The sequence below is a fragment of the Rutidosis leptorrhynchoides genome, chromosome 7, assembly GCF_046630445.1.
Source record: "Rutidosis leptorrhynchoides isolate AG116_Rl617_1_P2 chromosome 7, CSIRO_AGI_Rlap_v1, whole genome shotgun sequence".
In the NCBI taxonomy this organism is placed as follows: domain Eukaryota; kingdom Viridiplantae; phylum Streptophyta; class Magnoliopsida; order Asterales; family Asteraceae; genus Rutidosis; species Rutidosis leptorrhynchoides.
Genome location: NC_092339.1, coordinates 178,387,056 through 178,400,293, shown reverse-complemented (window position 1 = coordinate 178,400,293; position 13,238 = coordinate 178,387,056). Strand labels below are relative to the sequence as shown.

At 36.1% G+C, this 13,238-nt stretch overlaps 1 non-coding gene across 1 annotated transcript; it reads right to left on the bottom strand.

Moving 5' to 3' along the window:
• Positions 1 to 9,438: 9,438 nt before the first annotated feature.
• On the bottom strand, positions 9,439 to 9,545 carry LOC139860996 (small nucleolar RNA R71). The gene has a single exon (XR_011763618.1). It is a non-coding gene; the product is annotated as a small nucleolar RNA R71 (small nucleolar RNA).
• Positions 9,546 to 13,238: the final 3,693 nt, after the last annotated feature.

The window sequence follows — 13,238 nt, the reverse complement described above, 5'->3', positions numbered from 1 at the left end:
TTACGATCGAGCCAATCCATACCCACAACAATATCAAAGTCGCCCAAAGTCATCGAAATGAGATCTATCTTAAAGTTTTCGGCACCAAACACAACATCACAATTTTTGCACACATCGACCACTAGCACTGTCTTGCCGTCCGCTATTTCGACTTCTACCGGATGACTTAACTTAGCTAATGGTCTATTAAGTTTAGGCACAAATTTAGGAGACACAAACGACAAATTTGCACCACTATCGAAGAGAATCCTTGGCGGATTAGAATTAACCATGAAAGTACCTGAGACAACTTCGTTCGATTATTTGGCTTCATCATTGGTCATCAAATAGTTGCGACCCCTAGCCGTACCCGCCGCCTTCTCTAATCGCTTCACATTATCGTTTCGCAAATCGGGACACTCCGGCTTCTTATGCCCTTCTTTTCCTCAATTAAAACAAGTGACCTTGTTTCTGAAAGATGGTTTAGGACATTCACGAGCCATATGACCCGGTTGCCCACAATTATAGCACGCATAAGAAAAACCCCCGGAAGCGCCCTTCTTCATGCTATTAACACTCTTAGAACCCTTATTGTTCTTGTTCTTCTTGTTTGAAAAGTTAGAATGACTAGAACCTTCAAACTTTCTTTTGAAAAACGTGAAATCGCTTTTTCTTGGAACATCCGGCTCAAAACCCCAGGCCAATTCAAATAACTCATCAAAAGACTTAGCCATACCCCGACTAATCTTGCCCTTGAACTCATCATTCAAAGTACGGTAGAAATCTTTCATTAGCTTGTGATCGTCACCCACATATTCCGGACAAAAATAAGTTTTTGCCAAAAAGGTAGACTTGAGTGTGACCAAGTCCATTGAACCTTGTTGCAAATGGTGCAACTCGTCCCAGATTCTATCAAGATTAGAAGAAGTTCGGTATTCTTTGAAGAATTCCTTCTTAGACTCCTCCCATGTCAAGTTCATGCATTGCTCTTCACCATATAAGTTGATTTTGTCATCCCACCACAACTTGGCTTCTTCCCTCAACATACTAGAACCATACCTCGCCTTCCTTTCGGGAGGACACACCGCGGTACGAAAAGCCCCCTCGATATCGTAAATCCAACACGTGCTTTTCAACGGATCTCGCACCCCATTAAACATCGGAGGTTGAGTATCCTTGAAATTTTTGTAGTGGAAGTCCCGCCTTCCACCCCCACCATTACCTTCACCCCCTTCGCCTCGAGGATAAATGTTTCTAGCCTCTAAAGCCTCCTCTATTGTGGCTTTCATTCGATCATTGATCATTATGTAAAACTAACACATTCCATTAATGAAATGAGTTTTACGAAGCGAGGCCCACATCGGCCGTTTTACAAGTTTAATTCAAAATATGAGTTTCGACCATCAAAAAGTTTAAGTACCAAACTACACTACGAGCATTGTGTTTGGGATTAAACTACCCAAGTCTCGGTCAAACTCCAAAAGCTAAATATCCCAAAAGCATTCTCTAACAACGACGGGATCTTTAATCCAAGATGATGCCCTTACCCTTGTCCACAACCGAACCTATAAAAAGGTAAACAATGAGAGGGTAAGCAAAGCTTAGTAAATGCAATAATTATACACATACATATATAATATACCTACTTGTAAATCACTTACTCAAACACCGCATACATGCTAGCAACACGATTAGCTTATAATCTCAAATACAAGCTAGAAATCTCCAATACCACAAGCTAGCATAGCAACGCATATAATATAATTCAAAATAATATATTATGCTTACACTTACAACACAAATAACCATGGTTAACCAATCGCACAAGGGAATGGCGCTCGCGAAAACGCCATCGGTGTTTATAACATCCGTTAGGGTACTTAACACCTCGTATCACTAACCCCTTGGGTGGCACCTTAACACCTCGGTACTTCACCCCGAGTGGCATCTTAACACCTCGATGCTTCACTCATTAAGTTACGGAGTGGTGTCTTAACACCTCGACACTACTCCCCTAGGTGGCATCTTAAAACCTCGATGCTTCACCCCGAGTGGCATCTTAACACCTCGATGCTTCACTCATCATGTGAAACGTGGTGTCTTAGCACCTCGGCATTTCACATCTCACGCTACAACAAATAGATACATTATATACCTACACATATAATTATTCCACTCACCTTACGCCTTTGGTGAAAGATAATCAAGTCCGAGAACCTTCAATGTAACGTACCTATTACATTATACATAATATCAATCACAAACTCAAGTTGGTCAACCCACTAAAACTCCATTCTAGGGTTATCTTGACCCATGGTGCAATTTTGACCCATTTGCAACCCTAACCCTAATATTTGGGTTAACATCCCTAAAACCCTAATCATTATCCAAGTTAGGTCCTAAGACACTTTCCAATACAAGGTTTATGCATCAAACACATACATTTACCCACTTAGGTCCATCATGACCCATTTGACCATTTAAAGTCAATAAACCCATTTCGGATCACCCACTAACCCACTTAACACCCATTTACATATATATAAGTGTGCTAGTACTTTAACTAACCAATTTAGGCTCATAAACATAGTTTAATACTTTGAAAACCCTAGTTAGTCATCTTTGGGTCTACATGACCCAAATTCACCCAAAACACCCAATTTACTAACAAATGGGTTTTAGGTTCATCACTTACCCCAAACCCTAACCCATAATCAAATTAAAATCAATAAATCAAGATTAGAGCATACCACTATCACCAAAATGTAGCTTGAGTAAAGATGAACAACTTTGAAACTCGCACTAAGACCCGATTCAACCTCCTTCTTCCTTTAATGGAGCTTTCTCACTCTAGAACCTCCTCTCTCTCTAGGATTTAATGGAAGATGATTAAGTTGGTGGAAATGGAGTAAATGAGGCTCTAACAACTGATCCCAAGCCTTAAAGTCGGATTCCTTATGATTTTACCAATTTGCCCTCAAAATATCTAATTAAAAGAAATCTGTCACAGAACAATGGCGCGGCGCACCAAATGGCCGCGCGGCGCGCCAAATGCCCAGCCCAGTTTTCTGCCTTCTTTTAAATATGTACAACCAAAACCCCACTTTAAGTACATTAACTACACCTATGTACACTACAAATAAACGGGTCTTACAGACGCCCTGAGCCGAAAGGAGAGGAAGGCACCTCTTCGTGTTCGGGCGCTGAATATCACCATTCATTTGAACCTCAATAGCCATATTCGAGCAGCCCAAGATGAGGCTCTCAAGGAGGAGAATATATCTCATGAATACTTGAACATTCTCGTCTCTCGATTCGAAGTTAAGGAGACAGGACTCCGATGCTATGCCGGAAGAATTTGGGTACCTCGTTATGGAGATCTACGAAATCTTATACTAGATAAAGCCCACAATTCGAGATATTCGATTCACCCAGGAGCCGGTAAAATGTACCACGATCTTAAGGAATAGTACTGGTGGCCTAATCTTAAGAAGGACGTTGCAACTTATGTTGGGAAGTTTTTGACTTGCTCGAAAGTTAAGGCTGAACATCAGAGGCCTTCTGGGTTACTTCAACAACTGGAAATCCCGCAATAGAAGTGGGAAAGGATAACAATGGATTTCATTACGAAGTTACCAAAGACGGTGGGCGGATACGATACCATCTGGGTTATCGTTGACCGTCTTACCAAATCTGCACACTTTTTAGCCATGAAGGAAACGGATACGATGGAAAGACTCGCTCAACTATACATAAAAGAGATTGTATCTCTTCATGGTGTGCCCTTATCGATCATCTCAGATCGCGATCCCCGTTTTGCTTCCAGATTTTGGCGTTCTTTGCAAGAAGCCTTGGGGACTCGTCTCGACATGAGTACTGCGTATCACCCGCAAACCGACGGATAAAGTGAATACATGATTCAGACTTTGGAAGACATGTTGCGTGCATGTGTCATTGATTTCGGAAAGGCTTGGGAAAGGCATTTGCCGCTAGCCGAGTTCTCTTACAACAACAATTATCATTCGAGTATTAATGCCGCACCTTTTGAAGCGTTGTATGGCCGCAAGTGCCGATCTCCTATTTGTTGGGCCGAAGTAGGCGAAAAGCAAATCACCGGACCCGAGGTAGTCCATGAAACAACGGAGAAGATTGCTCAAATTCAAGCGAGACTCAAGACGGCCCGTGAAAAGAGTTATGCCGACCTTAAATGTAAAGACTTCGAATTCAACGTGGGTGACCGTGTAATGTTGAAGGTCGCAGCTTGGAAAGGTGTGATCCATTTTGGAAAGCGCGGAAAGTTAAACCCGCGATACATTGGTCCTTTTGAAATCTTAGAGCGTGTTGGACCCGTTGCTTACCATCTGGATCTTCCAACTCAATTGAGCTCCGTTCATCCTACTTTTCACGTATCAAATTTGAAGAAGTGTCTTGTTGAACCGGAACTTGTCATACCACAGGAAGAACTTATGATTGATGACAAACCCCACTTCGTGGAGGAACCAGTCAAAATTATGGACCGTGACGTCAAAACTTTGAAACACAACAAGATTCCGATCTTCCGAGTACGATGGAATGCCAAACGAGGACCTGAGTTTACTTGGGAGCGAGAGGATCAAATGATGCAGAAGTATCCTCACCTTTTCCCAACTCCTCCATCTACCTCAGCTTAAAATTTCGGGACGAAATTTTCTTTAACAGGTGGGTAATGTAACGACCCTGGATTTTCCAACTTATTATTATTAATATTTATTATTTATTATTAATACTTGCGCTTTATTAAATGTATTTTTATACATTTACTTGTTATCGTAATTGACTTTACATGGCCCGACTTGTCTTTGTGACACACGTACTTTTCACGAATAATATTTTGGATATTATTTATGTTCATGATTAATTATTATTAACCATTTTTAATTAACTAATGCAAGTAGTTAATTACTTGGGCTTTATTTATTTAATTGTTGCATACTTACTTGGACTTGGGCTTTTATTAATGTACATGGACATGGAAGCCCACCCTACCTTCTTAATGGACTAAGTAAGCCCACTTTTAAGCTAGTATTTTATTAATGATAAACATGGATTAATTAACTTAAGTATGAAGAGACTTGTCACAAGCATGCTAGCACCAAGCTCCCATGCAACTTAACTTTAATCCATTTCTAGCTTTCACCACCTCCCAACACAAGAAAGTGAGTCTTGACCTTCCCCTTTGGGACTTGGCCGTCGGTTTTGGAAGCAAGGAGGGAGAGTTCAATTTTTTTTTTTTGTGTTACTTATTCACTTGTCTTCATTTCATTTCACACACACACACACACACACACAAAATACTTACACATTTCTCTCCACTTTTCTCTCCTTTCTTTTAAGTAATATGTTCTAGTTTTCTTCTTCTTCTTCAATATAGTCATATGTATTTTTACTACAAAATACATTAGGTGAGTTTCATTAAGCCCTTTTTAAATGCTTTTGCAATATATATATTTGGGACTGAGAATACATACGCTGTTTTTATAACTGTTTTACGAAATAGACACAAGTAATTGAAACTACATTATATGGTTGAATGATCGAAACTGAGTATGCCCCTTTTTATTAAGTCTGGTAATCTAAGAATTAGGGAACAGACACCCTAATTGACGCGAACTCTAAAGATAGATCTATCGAGTCCAACAAGCCCCATCCAAAGTACCGGATGCTTTAGTACTTCGAAATTTATATCATGTCCGAAGGAGGATCCCAGAATGATGGGGATATTCTTATATGCATATTGTGAATGTCGGTTACCAGGTGTTCAATCTATATGAATGATATTTTTGTCTCTATGCATGGGATGTATGTTTATGAGAAATGGAAATATGAAATCTTGCGGTCTATTAAAATTATGAAATGATTATTTATGATAAACTAATGAACTCACCAACCTTTTAGTTGACAATTGAAAGCATGTTTATTCTCAGGTATGAAAGAAATCTTCCGCTGTGCATTTGCTCATTTTAGAAACATTACTTGGAGTCATTAATGGCATATTTCAAAAGAAGTTGCATTCGAGTCGTCGAGTTCATCAAGATTATTATTAAGTCAATTATAGTTGGATATATTCGGAAATGGTATGCATGCCATCAATTTTCGTTGTAAAGAAAGAATGTCTTTTAAAATTGAATGCAATGTTTGTAAAATGTGTCATATAGAGGTCAAATACCTCACGATGTAATCAACTGTTGTGAATCGTTTATAATCGATATGGATTTCATCCAGATGGATTAGGACGGGTCTTCACAATGTTCAACCTTTTTAAATTAATGTCTCGTAGCTAAGTTATTATTATGCCTATTTAAATCAAAGTAATCATGATGTTGGGCTAAATATTAAAGACGGGGTAATTGGGCTTTGTACCATAATTGAGGTTTGGACAAAAGAACGACACTTGTGGAAATTAGACTATGGGCTATTAATGGGCTTTATATTTGTTTATTGAATGATAGTTCGTTAATTTAATATAAAGATTTACAATTAGGCGTACTTATAAATAACCATATACACTCGATCGGACACGATGGGCGGGATATTTATAAGTACTAATAATCGTTCATTTAACCGGATACGGGAATGGATTAATAGTTAATGGACTCATTAAAATAGGGGTGGATTACATGCAAGGACACTTGGTGTAATTGATAATAAAGTATTAAAACCTTATTACAGTTTAAGTCCCCAATTAGTTGGAATATTTGACTTCGGATATAAGGATAATTTGACGAGGACACTCGCACTTTATATTTATGACTGATGGACTGTTATGGACAAAAACCAGATGGACATATCGAATAATCCAGGACAAAGGACAATTAACCCATGGTAATAAACTAAAATCAACACGTCAAACATCATGATTACAGAAGTTTAAATAAGCATAATTTCTTTATTTCATATTTTATCGCACTTTTATTTACTGTCATTTTATTTATTACACTTTTAATTATCGTACTTTTTAATTATCGCAATTTTATTTATCGCACTTTAATTATTGTCATTTACTTTACACTTTAAATTAAGTTATATTTATTTTTAATATTTTACATTAGGTTTTAACTGCGACTAAAGTTTTAAAATCGACAAACCGGTCATTAAACGGTAAAAACCCCCTTTTATAATAATAATAATACTACTTATATATATATATATATATATATATATATATATATATATATATATATATATATATAGTTTTAAAAAAATATAGCGTTAAACTTGGCTAGCTCCCTATGGAACGAACCGGACTTACTAAAAACTACACTACTGTACGATTAGGTACACTGCCTATAAGTGTTGTAGCAAGGTTTAGGTATATTCACTCTATAAATAAATAAATAACTTGTGTAAAATTGTATCGTATTTAATAGTATTTCGCAATAAAAATATAACTATTTCGTATACACCTCTACGCACATCAACTATTTTTGGCACCGCTGCCGGGGACTAAACAACGCCGAAAGCGAAACGCTATATAAAAAAGGATTTTTAATTTATTTTTGTAAAAATACGTTTTAAATATTAAAAATTCAAAAATATAATAAGAAAAACAAAATATATATATTTTTTTAGAGTTTGTTTAAAATATAAAGTTTTTCTATTACTATTTTTTTTAAATTAAGTTTTTATTTATTTTATATAAATAAATTAAAAATAGGAAAAAAAAGTAAAACGTAAAAAAAAAAAAATAATAAATCTAAGCCTGCAAGTATTTCGACCTGCATCCCAGCTGAACCTGCATCTCATGCGATCGCATGAGATGGGTGCTTGAAACCCATGCGACCGCATGAGGCATCCTGACACGCAACATCTGATCATAGTACAGCATTAATTACGGAGTATAGTTTAATTATTATTATTATAAACCCTAATTAGGGTTATTTATTATTTTAATTAATTTTAGTTTTATTTAATTTATATTTTTAAGTTATATTTAGTTTTATTAAATATATAAACTTAATACTTTTATAAAATAATAATATAAAAATAATATTTTTATAAAAATTGTATTTTTATAACTTTAAGCCTATTTTTATATTTTGTATATTTTTAATCGTTAAAGCGTATTTTTATAATTTTTCGTTCGTAATTAGTTCGTAACTTAGTATTTTGCCGTAGTTATTTTATATTTCTAGATTTTTAGACTTTGCCGTAAAATCCCTTAACTGCTTTTTCTGTAGACTAAGATTTAGGTGCTTTAGAATTTTGCGACGCCGTTTTAAGATTTTAGTACTTTTTAAGTTATTGCCGTTTTGGATATAGAATTCCTTTTAAGCTTTAATACCTTTAGAAACTTTTAGACTTAAGTTTTTAGAATTCTAAGTTTCGACGCTTTATTTTCTTATTTTTATTTTTAGACTGTTTGTTTTTCGACACTTATTATTTTTCGACCTTTTATTTTTCGACGTTTTTCGACGCGCTCTTTTTCTTTCTTCTCGACGCTCTAGTTTTTAGGACATAGAATTTTCTATTTCTTCTCTAAAATTTCTTTAAATTTCGACGAAAAATTATTTTAAGTGGTTAAATTGATAGACATCCAAAATTTTCTGGTTCGTAGTAATAGTTGGATTTGTTAGTGACGAGTTGTGAGCTTCCGATTTAAAGGATCCTGGCTACCTGCTGCATCTATTGGCTATTCGAAACGTGGGCAAAATCAGAAAAGTCTATTAATTTGATAACTTATATAATTTTTATTTTTATAAATAATAGGATATTCAGTGAATGCACCGAGCAAAACGTTCACCACCTTTCATACGTTCACCACCTGTAACCAGATCAAGACATCTAGCCAATATTGTTGCCGTTGATTTTTCTTTAGAATCGTCATCTAGTCGACCAAGTACTCCAATTCAAATTTCCGATAATCCATTTTTTGAACCCGACCTCACAATTGAGAATCCAGAGGATATTCAGGGACAATTCAGAGATCCTGAACCACTAATCATTCCTCCTGAACCACAAATCACTCATCCAGAGATTGTCGAGGAAGAAACCATTAAGTCAGAATCCTCTAGTGATTCAGATTCAACAAATTCAATCATGAAAAATCTGGAACCTCTAAGTATGGAAGACCGAATGCGAGCTAAATGCACTGGCCAAGGTCACGCAATTACTCAACCAGACATTAATGTGCCAGATTATGAAATCAAAGGACAAATCCTACACATGGTAACTAATCAATTCCAATTTAGTGGTGCGCCGAAGGAAGATCCAACCGAACATCTTCGTACCTTTAATAAGATCTGTACTCTATTCAAAATAAGAGAAGTTGAGGATGAACAGATCTATCTCATGTTATTTCCCTGAACTTTAAAGGAAGAAGCCAAAGATTGGTTAGAATCGTTACCTGAAGGGGCGATTGATACATGGGATGTCTTAGTTGAAAAATTTCTTAAACAATTCTTTCCGGCATCTAAAGCCGTGAGACTTCAAGGAGAAATTGTTACGTTCACGCAGAAGCCAAATGAAACTTTATATGAAGCATGGACAAGATTTGGAAAATTGTTAAGAGGATGTCCGCAACATGGTTTAGACACTTATCAAATAGTACAAATATTCTACCAAGGATGCGACATCACTACACGAAAAGATATCGATATAGCAACTGGTGGTTCCATTATGAAGAAAACCGCAACTGAAGCTTATAAAATTATTGATAACACTGCTTCCCACTCACATGAGTGGCACCAAGAAAAAGATATCGTTAGATCATCTAAAGCGGCAAGAGCCGATTCTAGCCATGACTTTGATTCCATTTCCGCAAAGATAGATGCTGTCGAAAGACGAATGGAAAAGATGACTAAGGATATTCACTCAATACGAATTAGTTGTGAGCAGTGCGGAGGACCACATTTGACAAAAGATTGTCTCAGTATTGAACAAACAATGGAACAAAGAGAGAATGTTTCATACATGAACCAAAGGCCTGGAAATAATTATCAGAATAATTATCAACCGCCAAGACATATCTACAATCAAAATCAGAATTATAACCGAAATATTCCATACAACAACCAACAAGGTCCTGGCAATCAACAAGTACCCAATAATACTTACAATCAGCAAAGACCTATTTTTCAAAATAAACCACCGCAAACCGATGATAAAAAGCCAAATTTAGAAGATATGATGTCGAAACTAGTTGAATCTCAAACTCAATTTTTCACATCTCAGAAACAAACCAATGAACAAAATGCTCAAGCCTTTAGAAATCAGCAAGCTTCTATTCAAAATCTGGAACAAGAAGTAAGTAACCTAGCAAGGTTAATAGGTGAAAGAAAACCGGGAAGTCTACCTAGCGATACAAATGCTAACCCCCGAAATGAAACAGCTAAAGCCATTACCACAAGAATTGGTATCACACTTAAACCACCTGAAATACCTAAAATTTCTGATGACTCTATTCCTACTCCACAAGAACTACAGCCTGAGCAAGATAAGGAAACAGAACCGGTAGTTGAAAAGGTTAATGAAGATAACATAGTTAAGGCAAAACCTTATGTTAAACCATACCAACCACCACTTCCTTACCCGAGTAAAATGAGAAAAGAAAGACTTGAAGTCGAGCAATCCAAATTCTTGGATATGTTTAAACAAATAAATGTAAATCTTCCTTTCATTGATGTGATTTCAGGAATGCCAAGATATGCCAAATTCTTGAAAGATCTAATCACAAATAGAAAGAAAATGGAAGAACTCTCTGCTGTTACTATGAATGCTAATTGCTCTGCAGTGTTATTGAATAAAATACCAGAAAAACTTTCAGATCCAGGAAGTTTCACAATTCCATGTTTTCTGGGTAGTCTTAGTTCAATAGAAGCATTGGCTAACTTAGGTGCTAGTATAAATTTAATGTTGTATTCACTATACGCTAAACTAGACCTTGGAGAATTGAAACCAACGCGAATAAGTATACAACTAGCAGATCGATCAGTAAAATATCCTAGAGGGATAATGGAGAACATGCTAGTTAAAGTTGGTACTTTAGTATTTCCAGTAGATTTTGTTATTCTGGACATGGAAGAAGATTCTCGAGTTCCTCTCATATTAGGAAGACCATTCTTAAACACGGCTAAAGCAATAATAGACGTGTTCGGTAAGAAACTGACCCTAAGTATAGAGGATGAGAGTGTTACCTTTTCTGTTAATAGTGCCAAGCAACAACCGCAATCTGCAGATGATACATGTTATTACATTCAAACTATAGATTCACATGCAGAATTGTTAGAAGAATTTCCAGAATTACAAGGAACAGGAGAATGTTCTTTAGAAGAAGGAATTGAACCAATTGATGAAGCTGAAATGTTAGCCACACTCATGGCTAATGAATATGAACCAACAACAGAAGAACTTCAAATGTTAAAAGAGGAAGACAGATATCGATACAAATCATCGATAGAAGAACCACCGACATTAGAGTTAAAGCCACTTCCAAACCATTTGGAATACGTTTATTTACATAGTGAATCTGAATTACCTGTAATAATATCGTCTTCTCTTACTGAAAATGAAAAATCTCAACTCATTTCTGTGCTAAAAGCTCATAAACCAGCTATTGCATGGAAGATTCATGACATTAAAGGCATAAGTCCTTCGTATTGCACACATAAAATCCTTATGGAAGAAGGTCATAAAATGTATGTGCAACGCCAACAAAGACTAAATCCTAATATGCATGATGTTGTTAAGAAATAAATTATTAAATTGCTAGATGCAGGTTTAATTTATCCAATCTCTGATAGGTAATGGGTAAGCCCAGTTCAATGTGCACCTAAGAAGGGTGGCATGACTGTCATCACAAATGAAAAAAAATGAGCTTATTCCTACTAGGACTGTAATAGGATAGCGTGTTTGTATTGATTATAGAAAATTAAATGACGCCACCAGAAAAGATCACTTTCCCTTACCTTTCATTGATCAAATGTTGGAAAGATTATCCAAAAATAGTTACTATTGTTTTCTTGACGGTTTTTCTGGATACTTTCAAATTCCAATCGCACCCGAGGACCAAGAGAAAACCACATTCACGTGCCCTTATGGTACTTTTGCTTACAAACACATGCTATTTGGACTTTGCAACAACCCTGCAACCTTTCAAAGGTGAATGATGGCGATTTTTCACGACATGATAGAAGAATGCATGGAAGTTTTCATGGATGACTTTTCAGTCTTCGGTGATACATTTGAATCATGTCTAGTTAATCTTGAACGAATGCTTATTAGATGCGAGCAATCAAATCTAGTACTTAATTGGGAGAAATGCCATTTCATGGTTAAAGAAGGCATCGTTCTTGGTCATAAAATTTCAAAGGAATGAATTGAAGTGGATAGAGCTAAAGTAGATGCAATTGCTAAACTTCCACATCCCACCAATGTTAGAGGAGTTAGGAGTTTTCTAGGGCATGCCGGTTTTTACCGACATTACATAAAAGATTTTTCTAAAATTGCCACTCCTATGAATAAACTCCTAGAAAAGGATGCTCCATTCGTCTTTTCGGATGAATGCATCAAATCTTAAAATATTCTTAAAGAAAAACTCACTAACACGCCTATCATGATAACTCCAAATTGAATCTACCATTTGAACTCATGTGCGATGCAAGTGATTTCGCAATGGGAGCCGTTTTAGGACAAAGGATTGAAAAACGATTTCAACCTATTTATTACACTAGTAAGACATTTCAAGGAGCACAAACAAATTACATAACTCTCGAAAAAGAACTCCTTGCTATTGTCTTTGCTTTTGACAAATTTCGTTCATATCTCGTTCTAGCTAAAACGGTGGTCTATACTAACCATTCTGCTCTTAGATACCTATTTTTGAAACAAGATGCCAAACCACGATTAATCCATTGGATCTTACTCTTACAAGAGTTCGATACTGAAATCAAAGATAAAAAGGGAGCAAAAAATATCGCCGCTGATCATCTTTCTCGTCTTGAAAATCCCGAATTAGAAGTTCTAAATGAATCGGCCATAAAAGATAACTTTCCTGATTAATATCTATTGAAGATAGATTACAATGAAATTTCATGGTTTGCAGACTATGCAAACTACTTAGTATGTGGATTCCTTGAAAAAGGGTTGTCGTACCAAAAACGAAAGAAATTCTTTAGTGATATAAAACACTATTTCTGGGAAGATCCACATTTGTTTAAAAGTTGTCCCAATGGAATAATACGCCGATGTGTATTCGGAGATGAAGCCAATCAAATCTTAAACCA